Source organism: Anopheles funestus, unplaced genomic scaffold, assembly GCF_943734845.2.
Source record: "Anopheles funestus unplaced genomic scaffold, idAnoFuneDA-416_04 scaffold_18_ctg1, whole genome shotgun sequence".
NCBI lineage: Eukaryota > Metazoa > Arthropoda > Insecta > Diptera > Culicidae > Anopheles > Anopheles funestus.
In genome coordinates this window covers 129,610-151,718 of record NW_026045355.1, presented here as the reverse complement: position 1 = coordinate 151,718, position 22,109 = coordinate 129,610, and the positions used below count along the sequence as shown (strand labels likewise).

At 46.1% G+C, this 22,109-nt stretch overlaps 2 long non-coding RNA genes across 2 annotated transcripts in view; both read left to right on the top strand.

Moving 5' to 3' along the window:
• The window catches only part of LOC125774524 (uncharacterized), a 38,251-nt gene extending 20,891 nt beyond the window's left edge, over positions 1-17,360 (top strand). Inside the window, exons 2-3 of the long non-coding RNA XR_007421007.1 lie at positions 15,779-16,436; positions 17,023-17,360. This is a non-coding gene — a long non-coding RNA (uncharacterized LOC125774524). The remainder of the gene's footprint in view (positions 1-15,778; positions 16,437-17,022) is intronic.
• Positions 17,361-18,166: 806 nt separating this feature from the next.
• LOC125774526 (uncharacterized) overlaps positions 18,167-22,109 on the top strand; it is a 47,186-nt gene continuing 43,243 nt past the window's right edge. Inside the window, exons 1-2 of the long non-coding RNA XR_007421008.1 lie at positions 18,167-19,274; positions 20,563-21,458. This is a non-coding gene — a long non-coding RNA (uncharacterized LOC125774526). The remainder of the gene's footprint in view (positions 19,275-20,562; positions 21,459-22,109) is intronic.

Genomic DNA, 22,109 nt, shown 5'->3' with positions numbered 1-22,109 from the left:
GCTAATGTGTCTTGGCTAATGTGTCTTGGCTAAGGTGTCTCGGCTAATGTGTCTTGGCTAAGGTGTCTTGGCTAAGGTGTCTTGGCTAATGTGTCTTGGCTAATGTATCTTGGCTAAGGTGTCTTGGCTAATGTGTCTTGGCTAAGGTGTCTTCGCTAATGTGTCTTGGCTAATGTGTCTCGGCTAATGTGTCTTGGCTAATGTGTCTTGGCTAATGTGTCTTGGCTAAGGTGTCGTGGCTAAGGTGTCTTGGCTAATGTGTCTCGGCTAATGTGTCTCGGCTTATGTGTCTTGGCTAATGTGTCTTTGCTAATGTGTCTTGGCTAAGGTGTCTTGGCTTATGTATCTTGGCTAATGTGTCTTGGCTAATGTGTCTTGGATAATGTGTCTTGGCTAAGGTGTCTTGGCTAATGTGTCTTGGCTTATGTGTCTTGGCTAATGTGTCTTGGCTAATGTGTCTTGGCTAAGGTGTCTTCGCTAATGTGTCTTGGCTAATGTGTCTTGGCTAATGTGTCTTGGCTAAGGTGTCTTGGCTAAGGTGTCTTGGCTAATGTGTCTTGGCTAAGGTGTCTTGGCTAATGTGTCTTGGCTAAGGTGTCTTGGCTAAGGTGTCTTGGCTAATGTGTCTTGGCTAATGTGTCTTGGCTAAGGTGTCTTGGCTAATGTGTCTTGGCTAATGTGTCTTGGCTAATGTGTCTTGGCTAATGTGTCTTGGCTAAGGTGTCTTCGCTAATGTGTCTTGGCTAAGGTGTCTTGGCTAATGTGTCTTGGCTAAGGTGTCTTTGCTAAGGTAACTTGGCTAATGTGTCTTGGCTAATGTGTCTTGGCTAAGGTGTCTTGGCTAATGTGTCTTGGCTAAGGTGTCTTGGCTAATGTGTCTTGGCTAATGTGTCTTGGCTAATGTGTCTTGGCTAAGGTGTCTTCGCTAATGTGTCTTGGCTAAGGTGTCTTGGCTAATGTGTCTTGGCTAAGGTGTCTTGGCTAAGGTGTCTTGGCTAATGTGTCTTGGCTAAGGTGTCTTGGCTAATGTGTCTTGGCTAAGGTGTCTTGGCTAAGGTGTCTTGGCTAAGGTGTCTTGGCTAATGTGTCTCGGCTAATGTGTCTTGGCTAATGTGTCTTGGCTAAGGTGTCTTGGCTAATGTGTCTTGGCTAAGGTGTCTCGGCTAATGTGTCTTGGCTAAGGTGTCTTGGCTAAGGTGTTTTGGCTAATGTGTTTTGGCTTAGGTGTCTTGGCTGATGTGTCTTGGCTAATGTGTCTCTGCTAATGTGTCTTGGCTAATGTGTCTCGGCTAATGTGTCTCGGCTAATGTGTCTTGGCTAATGTGTCTTGGCTAAGGTGTCTTGGCTAATGTGTCTTGGCTAAGGTGCCTTGGCTAAGGTGTCTTGGCTAATGTGTCTTGGCTAATGTGTCTTGGCTAATGTGTCTTGGCTAATGTGTCTTGGCTAATGTGTCTCGGCTAATGTGTCTCGGCTAATGTGTCTTGGCTAAGGTGTCTTGGCTAAGGTGTCGTGGCTAAGGTGTCTTGGCTAATGTTTCTCGGCTAATGTGTCTTGGCTAATGTGTCTCGGCTAATGTGTCTTGGCTAAGGTGTCTGGGCTAAGGTGTCTTGGCTAAGGTGTCTCGGCTAATTTGTCTTGGCTCAGGTGTCTTGGCTAAGGTGTCTTGGCTAATGTGTCTTGGCTAATGTGTCTTTGCTAATGTGTCTTGGCTAAGGTGTCTTGACTAAGGTGTCTTGGCTAAGGTGTCTTGGCTAAGGTGTCTTGGCTAAGGTGTCTTGGCTAAGGTGTCTTGGCTAAGGTAACTTGGCTAATGTGTCTTGGCTAATGTGTCTTGGCTAATGTGTCTTGGCTCAGGTGTCTTGGCTTATGTGTCTTGGCTAATGTGTCTTGGCTAAGGTGTCTTGGCTAATGTGTCTTGGCTAAGGTGTCTTGGCTAATGTGTCTTGGCTAAGGTGTCTTGGCTAAGGTGTCTTGGCTAAGGTGTCTTGGCTAATGTGTCTTGGCTAAGGTGTCTTGGCTAAGGTGTCTTGGCTAATGTGTCTTGGCTAATGTGTCTTGGCTAAGGTGTCTTGGCTAATGTGTCTTGGCTAATGTGTCTTGGCTAATGTGTCTTGGCTAATGTGTTTTGGCTAATGTGTCTTGGCTAAGGTGTCTTCGCTAATGTGTCTTGGCTAATGTGTCTTGGCTAAGGTGTCTTGGCTAAGGTGTCTTGGCTAATGTGTCTTGTATGGTGTCTTGGCTAATGTGTCTTGGCTAAGGTGTCTTGGCTAATGTGTCTTGGCTAATGTGTCTTGGCTAATGTGTTTTGGCTAAGGTGTCTTAGCTAAGGTGTCTTATCTAAGGTGTCTTGGCTAAGGTGTCTTGGCTAATGTGTCTTGGCTAATGTGTCTTGGCTAAGGTGTCTTCGCTAATGTTTCTAAGCTAAGTTGTCTTGGCTAATGTGTCTTGGCTAAGGTGTCTTGGCTAATGTGTCTTGGCTAAGGTGTCTTGGCTAAGGTGTCTTGGCTAATGTGTCTTGGCTAATGTGTCTTGGCTAAGGTGTCTTGGCTAATGTGTCTTGGCTAAGGTGTCTTGGCTAAGGTGTCTTGGCTAATGTGTCTTGGCTAATGTGTCTTGGCTAAGGTGTCTTGGCTAAGGTGTCTCGGCTAATGTGTCTTGGCTAATGAGTCTTGGCTAAGGTGTCTTGGCTAAGGTGTCTTGGCTAAGGTGTCTTGGCTAATGTGTCTTGGCTAATGTGTCTTGGCTAATGTGTCTTGGCTAAGGTGTCTTGGCTAATGTGTCTTGGCTAAGGTGTCTTGGCTAATGTGTCTTGGCTAATGTGTCTTGGCTAAGGTGTCTTGGCTAATGTTTCTTGGCTAATGTGTCTTGGCTAAGGTGTCTTCGCTAAGGTGTCTTGGCTAATGTGTCTCTGCTAATGTGTCTCGGCTAAAGTGTCTTGGCTAATGTGTCTTGGCTAAGGTGTCTTGGCTAAGATGTCTTGGCTAAGGAGTCTTGGCTAAGGTGTCTTGGCTAAGGTGTCTTGGCTAAGGTGTCTTGGCTAAGGTGTCTTGGCTAAAGTGTCTTCGCTAATGTGTCTTGGCTAAGGTGTCTTGGCTAATGTGTCTTGGCTAATGTGTCTCGGCTAATGTGTCTTGGCTAATGTGTCTTGGCTAAGGTGTCTTGGCTAATGTGTCTCGGCTAAGGTGTCTTGGCTTAGGTGTCTTGGCTAATGTGTCTTGGCTAATGTGTCTTGGCTAATGTGTCTTGGCTAATGTGTTTTGGCTAATGTGTCTCGGCTAATGTGTCTTGGCTGATGTGTCTTGGCTAAGGTGTCTTGGCTAAGGTGTCGTGGCTAAGGTGTCTTGGCTAATGTGTCTCGGCTAATGTGTCTTGGCTAATGTGTCTCGGCTAATGTGTCTTGGCTAAGGTGTCTGGGCTAAGGTGTCTTGGCTAAGGTGTCTCGGCTAATGTGTTTTGGCTAATGTGTCTTGGCTAATGTGTCTCGGCTAATGTGTCTTGGCTAATGTGTCTTTGCTAATGTGTCTTGGCTAAGGTGTCTTGGCTAATGTGTCTTGGCTAATGAGTCTTGGTGAATGTGTCTTGGCTAAGGTGTCTTGGCTAAGGTGTCTTGGCTAATGTGTCTTGGCTAATGTGTCTTGGCTAAGGTGTCTTGGCTAATGTGTCTTGGCTAATGTGTCTTGGCTAAGGTGTCTTCGCTAATGTGTCTTGGCTAAGGTGTCTTGGCTAATGTGTCTTGGCTAAGGTGTCTTGGCTAAGGTGTCTTGGCTAAGGTGTCTTTGCTAAATTGTCTTGGCTAAGGTGTCTTGGCTAAGGTGTCTTGGCTAAGGTGTCTTGGCTAATGTGTCTTGGCTAATGTGTCTTGGCTAAGGTGTCTTCGCTAATGTGTCTTGGCTAAGGTGTCTTGGCTAATGTGTCTTGGCTAAGGTGTCTTGGCTAATGTGTCTTGGCTAATGTGTCTTGGCTAAGGTGTCTTGGCTAAGGTGTCTTGGCTAATGTGTCTTGGCTAATGTGTCTTGGCTAAGGTGTCTTGGCTAATGTGTCTTGGCTAATGTGTCTTGGCTAAGGTGTCTTCGCTAATGTGTCTTGGCTAATGTGTCTTCGCTAATGTGTCTCGGCTAAAGTGTCTTGGCTAATGTGTCTTGGCTAAGGTGTCTTGGCTAAGATGTCTTGGCTAAGGAGTCTTGGCTAATGTGTCTTCGCTAAGGTGTCTTGGCTAAGGTGTCTTGGCTAAGGTGTCTTGGCTAAGGTGTCTTGGCCAATGTGTCTTGGCTAATGTGTCTTGGCTAAGGTGTCTTCGCTAATGTGTCTTGACTAAGGTGTCTTGGCTAATGTGTCTTAGCTAATGTGTCTTGGCTAAGGTGTCTTGGCTAAGGTGTCTTGGCTAAGGTGTCTTGGCTAATGTGTCTTGGCTAATGTGTCTTGGCTAAGGTGTCTTGGCTAATGTGTCTTGGCTAAGGTGTCTTGGCTAAAGTGTCTTGGCTAAGGTGTCTTGGCTAATGTGTCTTGGCTAATGTGTCTTGGCTAAGGTGTCTTCGTTAATGTGTCTTGGCTAAGGTGTCTTGGCTAATGTGTCTTGGCTAATGTGTCTTGGCTAAGGTGTCTTCGCTAATGTGTCTTGGCTAAGGTGTCTTGGCTAATGTGTCTTGGCTAAGGAGTCTTGGCTAAGGTGTCTTGGCTAAGGTGTCTTGGCTAAGGTGTCTTGGCTAATGTGTCTTGGCTAATGTGTCTTGGCTAATGTGTCGGCCAATGTGTCTTGGCTAATGTGTCTTGGTTAATGTGTCTTGGCTAAGGTGTCTTGGCTAAGGTGTCTTGGCTAATGTGTCTTGGCTAAGGTGTCTTGGCTAAGGTGTCTTGGCTAAGGTGTCTTGGCTAAGGTGTCTTGGCTAATGTGTCTTGGCTAATGTGTCTTGGCTAAGGTGTCTTGGCTAATGTGTCTTGGCTAAGGTGTCTTGGCTAATGTGTCTTGGCTTATGTGTCTTCGCTAATGTGTCTTGGCTAATGTGTCTTCGCTAATGTGTCTTGGCTAATGTGTCTTGGCTAAAGTGTCTTGGCTAATGTGTCTTGGCTAAGGTGTCTTGGCTAAGATGTCTTGGCTAAGGTGTCTTGGCTAAGGAGTCTTCGCTAAGGTGTCTTGGCTAAGGTGTCTTGGCTAATGTGTCTTGGCTAATGTGTCTTGGCTAAGGTGTCTTGGCTAAAGTTTCTTGGCTAAGGTGTCTTGGCTAAGGTGTCTTGGCTAATATATCTTGGCTAAGGTGTCTTCGCAAATGTGTCTTGGCTAAGGTGTCTTGGCTAATGTGTCTTGGCTAATGTGTCTTGGCTAAGGTGTCTTCGCTAATGTGTCTTGGCTAAGGTGCCTTGGCTAAGGTGTCTTGGCTAAGGTGTCTTGGCTAATGTGTCTTGGCTAATGTGTCTTGGCTAATGTGTCTTGGCTAATGTGTCTTGGCTTATGTGTCTTGGCTAATGTGTCTTGGCTAAGGTGTATTCGCTAATGTGTCTTGGCTAAGGTGTCTTGGCTAATGTGTCTTAACTAAGGTGTCTTGGCTAATGTGTCTTGGCTAAGGTGTCTTGGCTAATGTGTGTTGGCTAATGTGTCTTGGCTAATGTGTCTTGGCTAAGGTGTCTTGGCTAATGCGTCTTGGCTAAGGTGTCTTGGCTAAGGTGTCTTGGCTAATGTGTCTTGGCTAAGGTGTCTTGGCTAAGGTGTCTTGGCTAAGGTGTCTTGGCTAATGTGTCTTGGCTAATGTGTCTTGGCTAATGTGTCTTGGCTAAGGTGTCTTGGCTAAGGTGTCTTGGCTAATGTGTCTTGGCTAATGTGTCTTGGCTAATGTGTCTTGGCTAAGGTGTCTTGGCTAATGTGTCTTGGCTAAGGTGTCTTGGCTAAGGTGTCTTGGCTAATGTGTCTCGGCTAATGTGTCTTGGCTAATGTGTCTTGGCTAACGTGTCTTGGCTAAGGTGTCTTGGCTAAGGTGTCTCGGCTAATGTGTCTTGGCTAATGTGTCTTGGCTAAGGTGTCTTGGCTAAGGTGTCTTGGCTAATGTGTCTTGGCTAATGTGTCTTGGCTAAAGTGTCTTGGCTAAGGTGTCTTGGCTAAGGTGTCTTGGCTAATGTGTCTTGGCTAATGTGTCTTGGCTAAAGTGTCTTGGCTTATGTGTCTTGGCTAAGGTGTCTTGGCTAATGTGTCTTCGCTAATGTGTCACTGCTAATGTGTCTCGGCTAAAGTGTCTTGGCTAATGTGTCTTGGCTAAGGTGTCTTGGCTAAGATGTCTTGGCTAAGGTGTCTTGGATAATGTGTCTTCGCTAAGGTGTCTTGGCTAAAGTGTCTTGGCTAAGGTGTCTTGGCTAAGGTGTCTTGGCTAATGTGTCTTGGCTAAGGTGTCTTGGCTAATGTGTCTTGGCTAAGGTGTCTTGGCTAAGGTGTCTTGGCTAATGTGTCTTGGCTAATGTGTCTTGGCTAAGGTGTCTTGGCTAAGATGTCTTGGCTAAGGTGTCTTGGCTAATGTGTCTTAGCTAATGTGTCTTGGCTAAGGTGTCTTCGCTAATGTGTATTGGCTAAGGTGTCTTGGCTAATGTGTCTTGGCTAATGTGTCTTGGCTAAGGTGTCTTCGCTAATGTGTCTTGGCTAATGTGTCTTGGCTAACGTGTCTTGGCTTATGTGTCTCGGCTAATGTGTCTTGACTAATGTGTCTTGGCTAAGGTGTCTTGGCTAAGGTGTCTTGGCTAAGGTGTCTTGGCTAAGGTGTCTCGGCTAATGTGTCTTGGCTAATGTGTCTTGGCTAAGGTGTCTTGGCTAAGGTGTCTTGGCTAAGGTGTCTTGGCTAAGGTGTCTTGGCTAATGTGTCTTGGCTAAGGTGTCTCGGCTAATGTGTCTTGGCTAATGTGTCTTGGCTAAGGTGTCTTGTCTAATGTGTCTTGGCTAATGTGTCTTGGCTAAGGTGTCTTGGCTAAGGTGTCTTGGCTAATGTGTCTCGGCTAATGTGTCTTGGCTAATGTGTCTTGGCTAAGGTGTCTTGGCTAATGTGTCTTGGCTAAGGTGTCTCGGCTAATGTGTCTTGGCTAATGTGTCTTGGCTAAGGTGTCTTGGCTAAGGTGTCTTGGCTAAGGTGTCTCGGCTAATGTGTCTTGGCTAATGTGTCTTGCCTAAGGTGTCTTGGCTAAGGTGTCTTGGCTTATGTGTCTTGGCTAATGTGTCTTGGCTAATGTGTGTTGGCTAAAGTGTCTTGGCTAAGGTGTCTTGGCTAATGTGTCTTGGCTAATGTGTCTTGGCTAATGTGTCTTGGCTAAGGTGTCTTGGCTAATGTGTCTTGGCTAAGGTGTCTTGGCTAAGGTGTCTTGGCTAATGTGTCTTGGCTAAGGTGTCTTGGCTAAGGTGTCTTGGCTAAGGTGTCTTGGCTAATGTGTCTTGGCTAATGTGTCTTGGCTAATGTGTCTTGGCTAAGGTGTCTTGGCTAAGGTGTCTTGGCTAATGTGTCTTGGCTAATGTGTCTTGGCTAATGTGTCTTGGCTAAGGTGTCTTGGCTAATGTGTCTTGGCTAAGGTGTCTTGGCTAAGGTGTCTTGGCTAATGTGTCTCGGCTAATGTGTCTTGGCTAATGTGTCTTGGCTAATGTGTCTTGGCTAAGGTGTCTTGGCTAAGGTGTCTCGGCTTATGTGTCTTGGCTAATGTGTCTTGGCTAAGGTGTCTTGGCTAAGGTGTCTTGGCTAATGTGTCTTGGCTAATGTGTCTAGGCTAAAGTGTCTTGGCTAAGGTGTCTTGGCTAAGGTGTCTTGGCTAATGTGTCTTGGCTAATGTGTCTTGGCTAAAGTGTCTTGGCTTATGTGTCTTGGCTAAGGTGTCTTGGCTAATGTGTCTTCGCTAATGTGTCACTGCTAATGTGTCTCGGCTAAAGTGTCTTGGCTAATGTGTCTTGGCTAAGGTGTCTTGGCTAAGATGTCTTGGCTAAGGTGTCTTGGATAATGTGTCTTGGCTAAGGTGTCTTGGCTAAAGTGTCTTGGCTAAGGTGTCTTGGCTAAGGTGTCTTGGCTAATGTGTCTTGGCTAAGGTGTCTTGGCTAATGTGTCTTGGCTAAGGTGTCTTGGCTAAGGTGTCTTGGCTAATGTGTCTTGGCTAATGTGTCTTGGCTAAGGTGTCTTGGCTAAGATGTCTTGGCTAATGTGTCTTGGCTAATGTGTCTTAGCTAATGTGTCTTGGCTAAGGTGTCTTCGCTAATGTGTATTGGCTAAGGTGTCTTGGCTAATGTGTCTTGGCTAATGTGTCTTGGCTAAGGTGTCTTCGCTAATGTGTCTTGGCTAATGTGTCTTGGCTAATGTGTCTTGGCTAAGGTGTCTTGGCTAATGTGTCTTGGCTAAGGTGTCTTGACTAAGGTGTCTTGGCTAATGTGTCTTGGTTAATGTGTCTTGGCTAAGGTGTCTTGGCTAATGTGTCTTGGCTAAGGTGTCTTGGCTAATGTGTCTTGGCTAATGTGTCTTGGCTAATGTGTCTTGGCTAACGTGTCTTGGCTAATGTGTCTTGGCTAAGGTGTCTTGGCTTATGTGTCTCGGCTAATGTGTCTTGACTAATGTGTCTTGGCTAAGGTGTCTTGGCTAAGGTGTCTTGGCTAAGGTGTCTCGGCTAATGTGTCTTGGCTAATGTGTCTTGGCTAAGGTGTCTTGGCTAAGGTGTCTTGGCTAATGTGTCTTGGCTAAGGTGTCTTGGCTAATGTGTCTTGGCTAAGGTGTCTCGGCTAATGTGTCTTGGCTAATGTGTCTTGGCTAAGGTGTCTTGTCTAATGTGTCTTGGCTAATGTGTCTTGGCTAAGGTGTCTTCGCTAATGTGTCTTGGCTAATGTGTCTTGGCTAATGTGTCTTGGCTAAGGTGTCTTGGCTAATGTGTCTTGGCTAAGGTGTCTTGACTAAGGTGTCTTGGCTAATGTGTCTTGGTTAATGTGTCTTGGCTAAGGTGTCTTGGCTAATGTGTCTTGGCTAAGGTGTCTTGGCTAATGTGTCTTGGCTAATGTGTCTTGGCTAATGTGTCTTGGCTAATGCGTCTTGGCTAAGGTGTCTTGGCTAAGGTGTCTTGGCTAATGTGTCTTGGCTAAGGTGTCTTGGCTAAGGTGTCTTGGCTAATGTGTCTTGGCTAAGGTGTCTTGGCTTATGTGTCTCGGCTAATGTGTCTTGACTAATGTGTCTTGGCTAAGGTGTCTTGGCTAAGGTGTCTTGGCTAAGGTGTCTTGGCTAATGTGTCTTGGCTAAGGTGTCTTGGCTAATGTGTCTTGGCTAAGGTGTCTCGGCTAATGTGTCTTGGCTAATGTGTCTTGGCTAAGGTGTCTTGTCTAATGTGTCTTGGCTAATGTGTCTTGGCTAAGGTGTCTTGGCTAAGGTGTCTTGGCTAATGTGTCTCGGCTAATGTGTCTTGGCTAATGTGTCTTGGCTAAGGTGTCTTGGCTAATGTGTCTTGGCTAAGGTGTCTCGGCTAATGTGTCTTGGCTAATGTGTCTTGGCTAAGGTGTCTCGGCTAATGTGTCTTGGCTAATGTGTCTTGGCTAAGGTGTCTTGGCTAAGGTGTCTTGGCTAAGGTGTCTCGGCTAATGTGTCTTGGCTAAGGTGTCTTGGCTAATGTGTCTTGGCTAAGGTGTCTTGGCTAATGTGTCTTGGCTAAGATGTCTTGGCTAAGATGTCTTGGCTAAGGTGTCTTGGCTAAGGTGTCTTGGCTAATGTGTCTCGGCTAATGTGTCTTGGCTAATGTGTCTCGGCTAAAGTGTCTTGGCTAAGGTGTCTGGGCTAAGGTGTCTTGGCTAAGGTGTCTCGGCTAATGTGTTTTGGCTAATGTGTCTTGGCTAATGTGTCTCGGCTAATGTGTCTTGGCTAATGTGTCTTTGCTAATGTGTCTTGGCTAAGGTGTCTTGGCTAATGTGTCTTGGCTAATGAGTCTTGGTGAATGTGTCTTGGCTAAGGTGTCTTGGCTAATGTGTCTTGGCTAATGTGTGTTGGCTAAAGTGTCTTGGCTAAGGTGTCTTGGCTAATGTGTCTTGGCTAATGTGTCTTGGCTAAGGTGTCTTCGCTAATGTGTCTTGGCTAAGGTGTCTTGGCTAATGTGTCTTGGCTAAGGTGTCTTGGCTAAGGTGTCTTGGCTAAGGTGTCTTTGCTAAATTGTCTTGGCTAAGGTGTCTTGGCTAAGGTGTCTTGGCTAAGGTGTCTTGGCTAATGTGTCTTGGCTAATGTGTCTTGGCTAAGGTGTCTTCGCTAATGTGTCTTGGCTAAGGTGTCTTGGCTAATGTGTCTTGGCTAAGGTGTCTTGGCTAATGTGTCTTGGCTAATGTGTCTTGGCTAAGGTGTCTTGGCTAAGGTGTCTTGGCTAATGTGTCTTGGCTAATGTGTCTTGGCTAAGGTGTCTTGGCTAATGTGTCTTGGCTAATGTGTCTTGGCTAAGGTGTCTTCGCTAATGTGTCTTGGCTAATGTGTCTTCGCTAATGTGTCTCGGCTAAAGTGTCTTGGCTAATGTGTCTTGGCTAAGGTGTCTTGGCTAAGATGTCTTGGCTAAGGAGTCTTGGCTAATGTGTCTTCGCTAAGGTGTCTTGGCTAAGGTGTCTTGGCTAAGGTGTCTTGGCTAAGGTGTCTTGGCCAATGTGTCTTGGCTAATGTGTCTTGGCTAAGGTGTCTTCGCTAATGTGTCTTGGCTAAGGTGTCTTGGCTAATGTGTCTTAGCTAATGTGTCTTGGCTAAGGTGTCTTGGCTAAGGTGTCTTGGCTAAGGTGTCTTGGCTAATGTGTCTTGGCTAATGTGTCTTGGCTAAGGTGTCTTGGCTAATGTGTCTTGGCTAAGGTGTCTTGGCTAAAGTGTCTTGGCTAAGGTGTCTTGGCTAATGTGTCTTGGCTAATGTGTCTTGGCTAAGGTGTCTTCGTTAATGTGTCTTGGCTAAGGTGTCTTGGCTAATGTGTCTTGGCTAATGTGTCTTGGCTAAGGTGTCTTCGCTAATGTGTCTTGGCTAAGGTGTCTTGGCTAATGTGTCTTGGCTAAGGAGTCTTGGCTAAGGTGTCTTGGCTAAGGTGTCTTGGCTAAGGTGTCTTGGCTAATGTGTCTTGGCTAATGTGTCTTGGCTAATGTGTCGGCCAATGTGTCTTGGCTAATGTGTCTTGGTTAATGTGTCTTGGCTAAGGTGTCTTGGCTAAGGTGTCTTGGCTAATGTGTCTTGGCTAAGGTGTCTTGGCTAAGGTGTCTTGGCTAAGGTGTCTTGGCTAAGGTGTCTTGGCTAATGTGTCTTGGCTAATGTGTCTTGGCTAAGGTGTCTTGGCTAATGTGTCTTGGCTAAGGTGTCTTGGCTAATGTGTCTTGGCTTATGTGTCTTCGCTAATGTGTCTTGGCTAATGTGTCTTCGCTAATGTGTCTTGGCTAATGTGTCTTGGCTAAAGTGTCTTGGCTAATGTGTCTTGGCTAAGGTGTCTTGGCTAAGATGTCTTGGCTAAGGTGTCTTGGCTAAGGAGTCTTCGCTAAGGTGTCTTGGCTAAGGTGTCTTGGCTAATGTGTCTTGGCTAATGTGTCTTGGCTAAGGTGTCTTGGCTAAAGTTTCTTGGCTAAGGTGTCTTGGCTAAGGTGTCTTGGCTAATATATCTTGGCTAAGGTGTCTTCGCAAATGTGTCTTGGCTAAGGTGTCTTGGCTAATGTGTCTTGGCTAATGTGTCTTGGCTAAGGTGTCTTCGCTAATGTGTCTTGGCTAAGGTGCCTTGGCTAAGGTGTCTTGGCTAAGGTGTCTTGGCTAATGTGTCTTGGCTAATGTGTCTTGGCTAATGTGTCTTGGCTTATGTGTCTTGGCTAATGTGTCTTGGCTAAGGTGTATTCGCTAATGTGTCTTGGCTAAGGTGTCTTGGCTAATGTGTCTTAACTAAGGTGTCTTGGCTAATGTGTCTTGGCTAAGGTGTCTTGGCTAATGTGTGTTGGCTAATGTGTCTTGGCTAATGTGTCTTGGCTAAGGTGTCTTGGCTAATGCGTCTTGGCTAAGGTGTCTTGGCTAAGGTGTCTTGGCTAATGTGTCTTGGCTAAGGTGTCTTGGCTAAGGTGTCTTGGCTAAGGTGTCTTGGCTAATGTGTCTTGGCTAATGTGTCTTGGCTAATGTGTCTTGGCTAAGGTGTCTTGGCTAAGGTGTCTTGGCTAATGTGTCTTGGCTAAGGTGTCTTGGCTAATGTGTCTTGGCTAAGGTGTCTTGGCTAATGTGTCTTGGCTAAGGTGTCTTGGCTAAGGTGTCTTGGCTAATGTGTCTCGGCTAATGTGTCTTGGCTAATGTGTCTTGGCTAATGTGTCTTGGCTAAGGTGTCTTGGCTAAGGTGTCTCGGCTTATGTGTCTTGGCTAATGTGTCTTGGCTAAGGTGTCTTGGCTAAGGTGTCTTGGCTAATGTGTCTTGGCTAATGTGTCTTGGCTAAAGTGTCTTGGCTAAGGTGTCTTGGCTAAGGTGTCTTGGCTAATGTGTCTTGGCTAATGTGTCTTGGCTAAAGTGTCTTGGCTTATGTGTCTTGGCTAAGGTGTCTTGGCTAATGTGTCTTCGCTAATGTGTCACTGCTAATGTGTCTCGGCTAAAGTGTCTTGGCTAATGTGTCTTGGCTAAGGTGTCTTGGCTAAGATGTCTTGGCTAAGGTGTCTTGGATAATGTGTCTTCGCTAAGGTGTCTTGGCTAAAGTGTCTTGGCTAAGGTGTCTTGGCTAATGTGTCTTGGCTAATGTGTCTTGGCTAAGGTGTCTTGGCTAATTTGTCTTGGCTAAGGTGTCTTGGCTAAGGTGTCTTGGCTAAGGTGTCTTGGCTAAGGTGTCTTGGCTAAGGTGTCTTGGCTAATGTGTCTTGGCTAAGGTGTCTTGGCTAATTTGTCTAAGCTAATGTGTCTTGGCTAAGGTGTCTTCGCTAATGTGTATTGGCTAAGGTGTCTTGGCTAATGTGTCTTGGCTAATGTGTCTTGGCTAAGGTGTCTTCGCTAATGTGTCTTGGCTAATGTGTCTTGGCTAACGTGTCTTGGCTAAGGTGTCTTGGCTAATGTGTCTTGGCTAAGGTGTCTTGACTAAGGTGTCTTGGCTAATGTGTCTTGGCTAATGTGTCTTGGCTAAGGTGTCTTGGCTAATGTGTCTTGGCTAAGGTGTCTTGGCTAATGTGTCTTGGCTAATGTGTCTTGGCTAATGTGTCTTGGCTAACGTGTCTTGGCTAATGTGTCTTGGCTAAGGTGTCTTGGCTTATGTGTCTCGGCTAATGTGTCTTGACTAATGTGTCTTGGCTAAGGTGTCTTGGCTAAGGTGTCTTGGCTAAGGTGTCTTGGCTAAGGTGTCTCGGCTAATGTGTCTTGGCTAATGTGTCTTGGCTAAGGTGTCTTGGCTAAGGTGTCTTGGCTAAGGTGTCTTGGCTAAGGTGTCTTGGCTAATGTGTCTTGGCTAAGGTGTCTCGGCTAATGTGTCTTGGCTAATGTGTCTTGGCTAAGGTGTCTTGTCTAATGTGTCTTGGCTAATGTGTCTTGGCTAAGGTGTCTTGGCTAAGGTGTCTTGGCTAATGTGTCTTAGCTAATGTGTCTTGGCTAATGTGTCTTGGCTAAGGTGTCTTGGCTAATGTGTCTTGGCTAAGGTGTCTCGGCTAATGTGTCTTGGCTAATGTGTCTTGGCTAAGGTGTCTTGGCTAAGGTGTCTTGGCTAAGGTGTCTCGGCTAATGTGTCTTGGCTAATGTGTCTTGCCTAAGGTGTCTTGGCTAAGGTGTCTTGGCTTATGTGTCTTGGCTAATGTGTCTTGGCTAATGTGTGTTGGCTAAAGTGTCTTGGCTAAGGTGTCTTGGCTAATGTGTCTTGGCTAATGTGTCTTGGCTAATGTGTCTTGGCTAAGGTGTCTTGGCTAATGTGTCTTGGCTAAGGTGTCTTGGCTAAGGTGTCTTGGCTAATGTGTCTTGGCTAAGGTGTCTTGGCTAAGGTGTCTTGGCTAAGGTGTCTTGGCTAATGTGTCTTGGCTAATGTGTCTTGGCTAATGTGTCTTGGCTAAGGTGTCTTGGCTAAGGTGTCTTGGCTAATGTGTCTTGGCTAATGTGTCTTGGCTAATGTGTCTTGGCTAAGGTGTCTTGGCTAATGTGTCTTGGCTAAGGTGTCTTGGCTAAGGTGTCTTGGCTAATGTGTCTCGGCTAATGTGTCTTGGCTAATGTGTCTTGGCTAATGTGTCTTGGCTAAGGTGTCTTGGCTAAGGTGTCTCGGCTTATGTGTCTTGGCTAATGTGTCTTGGCTAAGGTGTCTTGGCTAAGGTGTCTTGGCTAATGTGTCTTGGCTAATGTGTCTAGGCTAAAGTGTCTTGGCTAAGGTGTCTTGGCTAAGGTGTCTTGGCTAATGTGTCTTGGCTAATGTGTCTTGGCTAAAGTGTCTTGGCTTATGTGTCTTGGCTAAGGTGTCTTGGCTAATGTGTCTTCGCTAATGTGTCTTGGCTAATGTGTCTTGGCTAAAGTGTCTTGGCTAATGTGTCTTGGCTAAGGTGTCTTGGCTAAGATGTCTTGGCTAAGGTGTCTTGGATAATGTGTCTTGGCTAAGGTGTCTTGGCTAAAGTGTCTTGGCTAAGGTGTCTTGGCTAAGGTGTCTTGGCTAATGTGTCTTGGCTAAGGTGTCTTGGCTAATGTGTCTTGGCTAAGGTGTCTTGGCTAAGGTGTCTTGGCTAATGTGTCTTGGCTAATGTGTCTTGGCTAAGGTGTCTTGGCTAAGATGTCTTGGCTAATGTGTCTTGGCTAATGTGTCTTAGCTAATGTGTCTTGGCTAAGGTGTCTTCGCTAATGTGTATTGGCTAAGGTGTCTTGGCTAATGTGTCTTGGCTAATGTGTCTTGGCTAAGGTGTCTTCGCTAATGTGTCTTGGCTAATGTGTCTTGGCTAATGTGTCTTGGCTAAGGTGTCTTGGCTAATGTGTCTTGGCTAAGGTGTCTTGACTAAGGTGTCTTGGCTAATGTGTCTTGGCTAATGTGTCTTGGCTAAGGTGTCTTGGCTAATGTGTCTTGGCTAATGTGTCTTGGCTAATGTGTCTTGGCTAACGTGTCTTGGCTAATGTGTCTTGGCTAAGGTGTCTTGGCTTATGTGTCTCGGCTAATGTGTCTTGACTAATGTGTCTTGGCTAAGGTGTCTTGGCTAAGGTGTCTTGGCTAAGGTGTCTTGGCTAAGGTGTCTCGGCTAATGTGTCTTGGCTAATGTGTCTTGGCTAAGGTGTCTTGGCTAAGGTGTCTTGGCTAATGTGTCTTGGCTAAGGTGTCTTGGCTAATGTGTCTTGGCTAAGGTGTCTCGGCTAATGTGTCTTGGCTAATGTGTCTTGGCTAAGGTGTCTTGTCTAATGTGTCTTGGCTAATGTGTCTTGGCTAAGGTGTCTTGGCTAAGGTGTCTTGGCTAATGTGTCTCGGCTAATGTGTCTTGGCTAATGTGTCTTGGCTAAGGTGTCTTGGCTAATGTGTCTTGGCTAAGGTGTCTCGGCTAATGTGTCTTGGCTAATGTGTCTTGGCTAAGGTGTCTTGGCTAAGGTGTCTTGGCTAAGGTGTCTCGGCTAATGTGTCTTGGCTAATGTGTCTTGCCTAAGGTGTCTTGGCTAAGGTGTCTTGGCTTATGTGCCTTGGCTAATGTGTCTTGGCTAATGTGTGTTGGCTAAAGTGTCTTGGCTAAGGTGTCTTGGCTAAGGTGTCTTGGCTAAGGTGTCTTGGCTAATGTGTCTCGGCTAATGTGTCTTGGCTAATGTGTCTTGCCTAAGGTGTCTTGGCTAAGGTGTCTTGGCTTATGTGTCTTGGCTAATGTGTCTTGGCTAATGTGTGTTGGCTAAAGTGTCTTGGCTAAGGTGTCTTGGCTAAGGTGTCTTGGCTAAGGTGTCTTGGCTAATGTGTCTCGGATAATGTGTCTTGGCTAAGGTGTCTTGGCTAAGGTGTCTTGGCTAAGGTGTCTTGGCTAATGTGTCTTGGCTAAGGTGTCTTGGCTAAGGTGTCTTGGCTAATGTGTCTTGGCTAAGGTGTCTTGGCTTATGTGTCTCGGCTAATGTGTCTTGACTAATGTGTCTTGGCTAAGGTGTCTTGGCTAAGGTGTCTTGGCTAAGGTGTCTTGGCTAAGGTGTCTTGGCTAAGGTGTCTTGGCTAATGTGTCTTGGCTAAGGTGTCTCGGCTAATGTGTCTTGGCTAATGTGTCTTGGCTAAGGTGTCTTGTCTAATGTGTCTTGGCTAATGTGTCTTGGCTAAGGTGTCTTGGCTAAGGTGTCTTGGCTAATGTGTCTCGGCTAATGTGTCTTGGCTAATGTGTCTTGGCTAAGGTGTCTTGGCTAATGTGTCTTGGCTAAGGTGTCTCGGCTAATGTGTCTTGGCTAATGTGTCTTGGCTAAGGTGTCTCGGCTAATGTGTCTTGGCTAATGTGTCTTGGCTAAGGTGTCTTGGCTAAGGTGTCTTGGCTAAGGTGTCTCGGCTAATGTGTCTTGGCTAAGGTGTCTTGGCTAATGTGTCTTGGCTAAGGTGTCTTGGCTAATGTGTCTTGGCTAAGATGTCTTGGCTAAGATGTCTTGGCTAAGGTGTCTTGGCTAAGGTGTCTCGGCTAATGTGTCTTGGCTAATGTGTCTTGGCTAAGGTGTCTTGGCTAAGGTGTCTTGGCTAATGTGTCTTGGCTAATGTGTTGGAGAATGTGTCTTGGCTAATGTGTCTTGGTTAATGTGTCTTGGCTAAGGTGTCTTGGCTAAGATGTCTTGGCTAAGGTGTCTTGGCTAAGGTGTATTGGCTAAGGTGTCTTGGCTAATGTGTCTTGGCTAATGTGTCTTGGCTAATGTGTCTTGGCTAATGTGTCTTGGCTAATGTGTCTTGGCTAAGGTGTCTTGGCTAAGGTGTCATGGCTAAGGTGTCTTGGCTAATGTGTCTTGGCTAAGGTGTCTTGGCTTATGTGTCTCGGCTAATGTGTCTTGGCTAATGTGTCTTGGCTAAGGTGTCTTGGCTAAGGTGTCTTGGCTAAGGTGTCTTGGCTAATGTGTCTTGGCTAAGGTGTCTTGGCTAATGTGTCTTGGCTAAGGTGTCTCGGCTAATGTGTCTTGGCTAATGTGTCTTGGCTAAGGTGTCTTGTCTAATGTGTCTTGGCTAATGTGTCTTGGCTAAGGTGTCTTGGCTAAGGTGTCTTGGCTAATGTGTCTCGGCTAATGTGTCTTGGCTAATGTGTCTTGGCTAAGGTGTCTTGGCTAATGTGTCTTGGCTAAGGTGTCTCGGCTAATGTGTCTTGGCTAATGTGTCTTGGCTAAGGTGTCTCGGCTAATGTGTCTTGGCTAATGTGTCTTGGCTAAGGTGTCTTGGCTAAGGTGTCTTGGCTAAGGTGTCTCGGCTAATGTGTCTTGGCTAAGGTGTCTTGGCTAATGTGTCTTGGCTTAGGTGTCTTGGCTAATGTGTCTTGGCTAAGGTGTCTTGGCTAAGATGTCTTGGCTAAGGTGTCTTGGCTAAGGTGTCTCGGCTAATGTGTCTTGGCTAATGTGTCTTGGCTAAGGTGTCTTGGCTAAGGTGTCTTGGCTAATGTGTCTTGGCTAATGTGTTGGAGAATGTGTCTTGGCTAATGTGTCTTGGTTAATATGTCTTGGCTAAGGTGTCTTGGCTAAGATGTCTTGGCTAAGGTGTCTTGGCTAAGGTGTATTGGCTAAGGTGTCTTGGCTAATGTGTCTTGGCTAATGTGTCTTGGCTAATGTGTCTTGGCTAATGTGTCTTGGCTAATGTGTCTTGGCTAATGTGTCTTGCCTAAGGTGTCTTGGCTAAGGTGTCGTGGCTAAGGTGTCTTGGCTAAGGTGTCTTGGCTAAAGTGTCTTGGCTAATGAGTCTTGGCTAATGTGTCTTGGCTAAGGTGTCTTGGCTAATGTGTCTTGGCTAATGTGTCTTGGCTAAGGTGTCTTGGCTAATGTGTCTTGGCTAATGTGTCTTGGCTAATGTGTCTTGGCTAACGTGTCTTGGCTAATGTGTCTTGGCTAAGGTGTCTTGGCTAAGGTGTCTTGGCTAATGTGTCTCGGCTAAGGTGTCTTGGCTAATGTGTCTTGGCTAAGGTGTCTTGGCTAAGGTGTCATGGCTAAGGTGTCTTGGCTAATGTGTCTTGGCTAATGTGTCTTGGCTAAGGTGTCTTGGCTAAGGTGTCGTGGCTAAGGTGTCTTGGCTAAGGTGTCTTGGCTAATGAGTCTTGGCTAATGTGTCTTGGATAAGGTGTCTTGGTCAAGGTGTGTTGGCTAAGGTGTCTTGGCTAAGGTGTCTTGGCTAATGTGTCTTGTCTAATGTGTCTTGGCTAATGTGTCTTGGCTAAGGTGTCTTGGCTAAGGTGTCTTGGCTAATGTGTCTTGGCTAATGTGTCTTGGCTAATGTGTCTTGGCTAAGGTGTCTTGGCTAATGTGTCTTGGCTAAGGTGTCTCGGCTAAGGTGTCTTGGCTAATGTGTCTTGGCTAAGGTGTCTTGGCTAATGTGTCTTGGCTAATGTGTCTTGGCTAAGGTGTCTTGGCTAAGGTGTCTTGGCTAAGGTGTCTTGGCTAATGTGTCTTGGCTAATGTGTCTTGCCTAAGGTGTCTTGGCTAAGGTGTCTTGGCTAAGGTGTCTTGGCTAAGGTGTCTTGGCTAAAGTGTCTTGGCTAATGAGTCTTGGCTAATGTGTCTTGGCTAAGGTGTCTTGGCTAATGTGTCTTGGCTAATGTGTCTTGGCTAAGGTGTCTTGGCTAATGTGTCTTGGCTAATGTGTCTTGGCTAATGTGTCTTGGCTAACGTGTCTTGGCTAATGTGTCTTGGCTAAGGTGTCTTGGCTAAGGTGTCTTGGCTAATGTGTCTCGGCTAAGGTGTCTTGGCTAATGTGTCTTGGCTAAGGTGTCTTGGCTAAGGTGTCATGGCTAAGGTGTCTCGGCTAATGTGTCTTGGCTAATGTGTATTGGCTAAGGTGTCTTGGCTAAGGTGTCTTGGCTAAGGTGTCTTGGCTAATGTGTCTTGGCTAAGGTGTCTTGGCTAATGTGTCTTGGCTAAGGTGTCTTGGCTAAGGTGTCTTGGCTAAGGTGTCTCGGCTAATGTGTCTTGGCTAATGTGTCTTGGCTAATGTGTCTTGGCTAAGGTGTCTTGGCTAAGGTGTCTTGGCTAATGTGTCTTGGCTAACGTGTCTTGGCTAATGTGTCTTGGCTAAGGTGTCTTGGCTAAGGTGTCTTGGCTAATGTGTCTCGGCTAATGTGTCTTGTCTAATGTGTCTTGGCTAAGGTGTCTTGGCTAAGGTGTCTTGGCTAAGGTGTCTCGGCTAATGTGTCTTGGCTAATGTGTCTTGGCTTAGGTGTCTTGGCTAAGGTGTCTTGGCTAAGGTGTCTTTTCTAATGTGTCTTGGCTAAGGTGTCTTGGCTAATGTGTCTTGGCTAAGGTGTCTTGGCTTATGTGTCTTGGCTAATGTGTCTTGGCTAAGGTGTCTTGGCTAAGGTGTCTTGGCTAAGGTGTCTCGGCTAATGTGTCTTGGCTAATGTGTCTTGGCTAAGGTGTCTTGGCTAAGGTGTCTTGGCTTATGTGTCTTGGCTAATGTGTCTTGGCTAATGTGTCTTGGCTAAAGCGTCTTCGCTAAGGTGTCTTGGCTAAGATGTCTTGGCTAAGGTGTCTTGGCTAATGTGTCTCGGATAATGTGTCTTGGCTAAGGTGTCTTGGCTAAGGTGTCTTGGCTTATGTGTCTTGGCTACTGTGTCTTGGCTAATGTGTCTTGGCTAATGTGTCTTGGCTAATGTGTCTTGGCTAAGGTGTCTTGGCTAAGGTGTCTTGGCTAAGGTGTCTTGGCTAATGTGTCTTGGCTAATGTGTCTTGCCTAAGGTGTCTTGGCTAAGGTGTCTTGGCTAAGGTGTCTTGGCTAATGTGTCTTGGCTAATGAGTCTTGGCTAATGTGTCTTGGCTAAGGTGTCTTGGCTAATGTGTCTTGGCTAAGGTGTCTTGGCTAATGTGTCTTGGCTAAGGTGTCTTGGCTAATGTGTCTTGGCTAAGGTGTCTTGGCTAAGGTGTCTTGGCTAATGTGTCTTGGCTAATGTGTCTTGGCTAAGGTGTCTTGGCTAATGTGTCTTAGCTAAGGTGTCTTGGCTAAGGTGTCTTGGCTAATGTGTCTTGGCTAATGTGTCTTGGCTAATGTGTCTTGGCTAAGGTGTCTTGGCTAAGGTGTCTTGGCTAAGGTGTCTTGGCTAAAGTGTCTTGGCTAAGGTGTCTTGGCTAATGTGTCTTGGCTAATGAGTCTTGGCTAATGTGTCTTGGCTAAGGTGTCTTGGCTAATGTGTCTTGGCTAAGGTGTCTTGGCTAAAGTGGCTTGGCTTATGTGTCTTGGCTAAGGTGTCTTGGCTAAGGTGTCTTGGCTAAGGTGTCTTGGCTAATGTGTCTTGGCTAATGTGTCTTGGCTAAGGTGTCTTGGCTAATGTGTCTTGGCTAAGGTGTCTTGGCTAAGGTGTCTTGGCTAAGGTGTCTTGGCTAATGTGTCTTGGCTAATGTGTCTTGGCTAATGTGTCTTGGCTAATGTGTCTTGGCTAAGGTGTCTTGGCTAATGTGTCTTGGCTAATGTGTCTTGGCTAATGTGTCTTGGCTAAGGTGTCTTGGCTAATGTGTCTTGGCTAAGGTGTCTTGGCTAAGGTGTCTTGGCTAAGGTGTCTTGGCTAATTTGTCTTGGCTAATGTGTCTTGGCTAATGTGTCTTGGCTAAGGTGTCTTGGCTTATGTGTCTTGGCTAATGTGTCTCGGCTAAGGTGTCTTGGCTAATGTGTCTTGGATAATGTGTCTTGGCTAATGTGTCTTGGCTAAGGTGTCTTGGCTAATGTGTCTCGGCTAATGTGTCTTGGCTAATGTGTCTTGGCTAAGGTGTCTTGGCTAAGGTGTCTTGGCTAAGGTGTCTCGGCTAATGTGTCTTGGCTAAGGTGTCTTGGCTAAGGTGTCTTGGCTAAGGTGTCTTGGCTAATGTGTCTTGGCTAAGGTGTCTTGGCTAAGGTGTCTTGGCTAAGGTGTCTTGGCTAATGTGTCTTGGCTAATGTGTCTTGGCTAAGGTGTCTTGGCTAAGGTGTCTTGGCTAAGGTGTTTCGGCTAATGTGTCTTGGCTAATGTGTCTTGGCTAAGGTGTCTTGGCTAAGGTGTCTTGGCTAATGTGTCTTGGCTAATGTGTCTTGGCTAATGTGTCTTGGCTGAAGTGTCTTGGCTAAGGTGTCTTGGCTAAGGTGTCTTGGCTAAGGTGTCTTGGCTAATGTGTCTCGGATAATGTGTCTTGGCTAAGGTGTCTTGGCTAATGTGTCTTGGCTAAGGTGTCTTGGCTAATGTGTCTTGGCTAAGGTGTCTTGGCTAAGGTGTCTTGGCTAATGTGTCTTGGCTAAGGTGTCTTGGCTAATGTGTCTTGGCTAAGGTGTCTTGGCTAATGTGTCTTGGCTAATGTGTCTTGGCTAAGGTGTCTTGGCTAAGGTGTCTTGGCTAAGGTGTCTCGGCCAATGTGTCTTGGCTAATGTGTCTTGGCTAAGGTGTCTTGGCTAAGGTGTCTTGGATAATGTGTCTTGGCTAATGTGTTTGAGAATGTGTCTTGGCTAATGTGTCTTGGTTAATGTGTCTTGGCTAAGGTGTCTTGGCTAAGATGTCTTGGCTAAGGTGTCTTGGCTAAGGTGTCTTGGCTAAGGTGTCTTGGCTGATGTGTCTTGGCTAATGTGTCTTGGCTAATGTGTCTTGGCTAATGTGTCTTGGCTAAGGTGTCTTGGCTAAGGTGTCTTGGCTAAGGTGTCATGGCTAAGGTGTCTTGGCTAATGTGTCTTGGCTAATGTGTCTTGCCTAAGGTGTCTTGGCTAAGGTGTCTTGGCTAAGGTGTCTTGGCTAATGTGTCTTGGCTAATGTGTCTTGGCTAATGAGTCTTGGCTATTGTGTCTTGGCTAAGGTGTCTTGGCTAAGGTGTCTTGGCTAAGGTGTCTTGGCTAATGTGTCTTGGCTAAGGTGTCTTGGCTAATGTATCTTGGCTAAGGTGTCTTGGCTAAGGTGTCTTGGCTAATGTGTCTTGGCTAATGTGTCTTGGCTAATGTGTCTTGGCTAATGTGTCTTGGCTAAGGTGTCTTGGCTAAGGTGTCTTGGCTAATGTGTCTTAGCTAATGTGTCTTGGCTAAGGTGTCTTGGCTAATGTGTCTTGGCTAAGGTGTCTCGGCTAATGTGTCTTGGCTAATGTGTCTTGG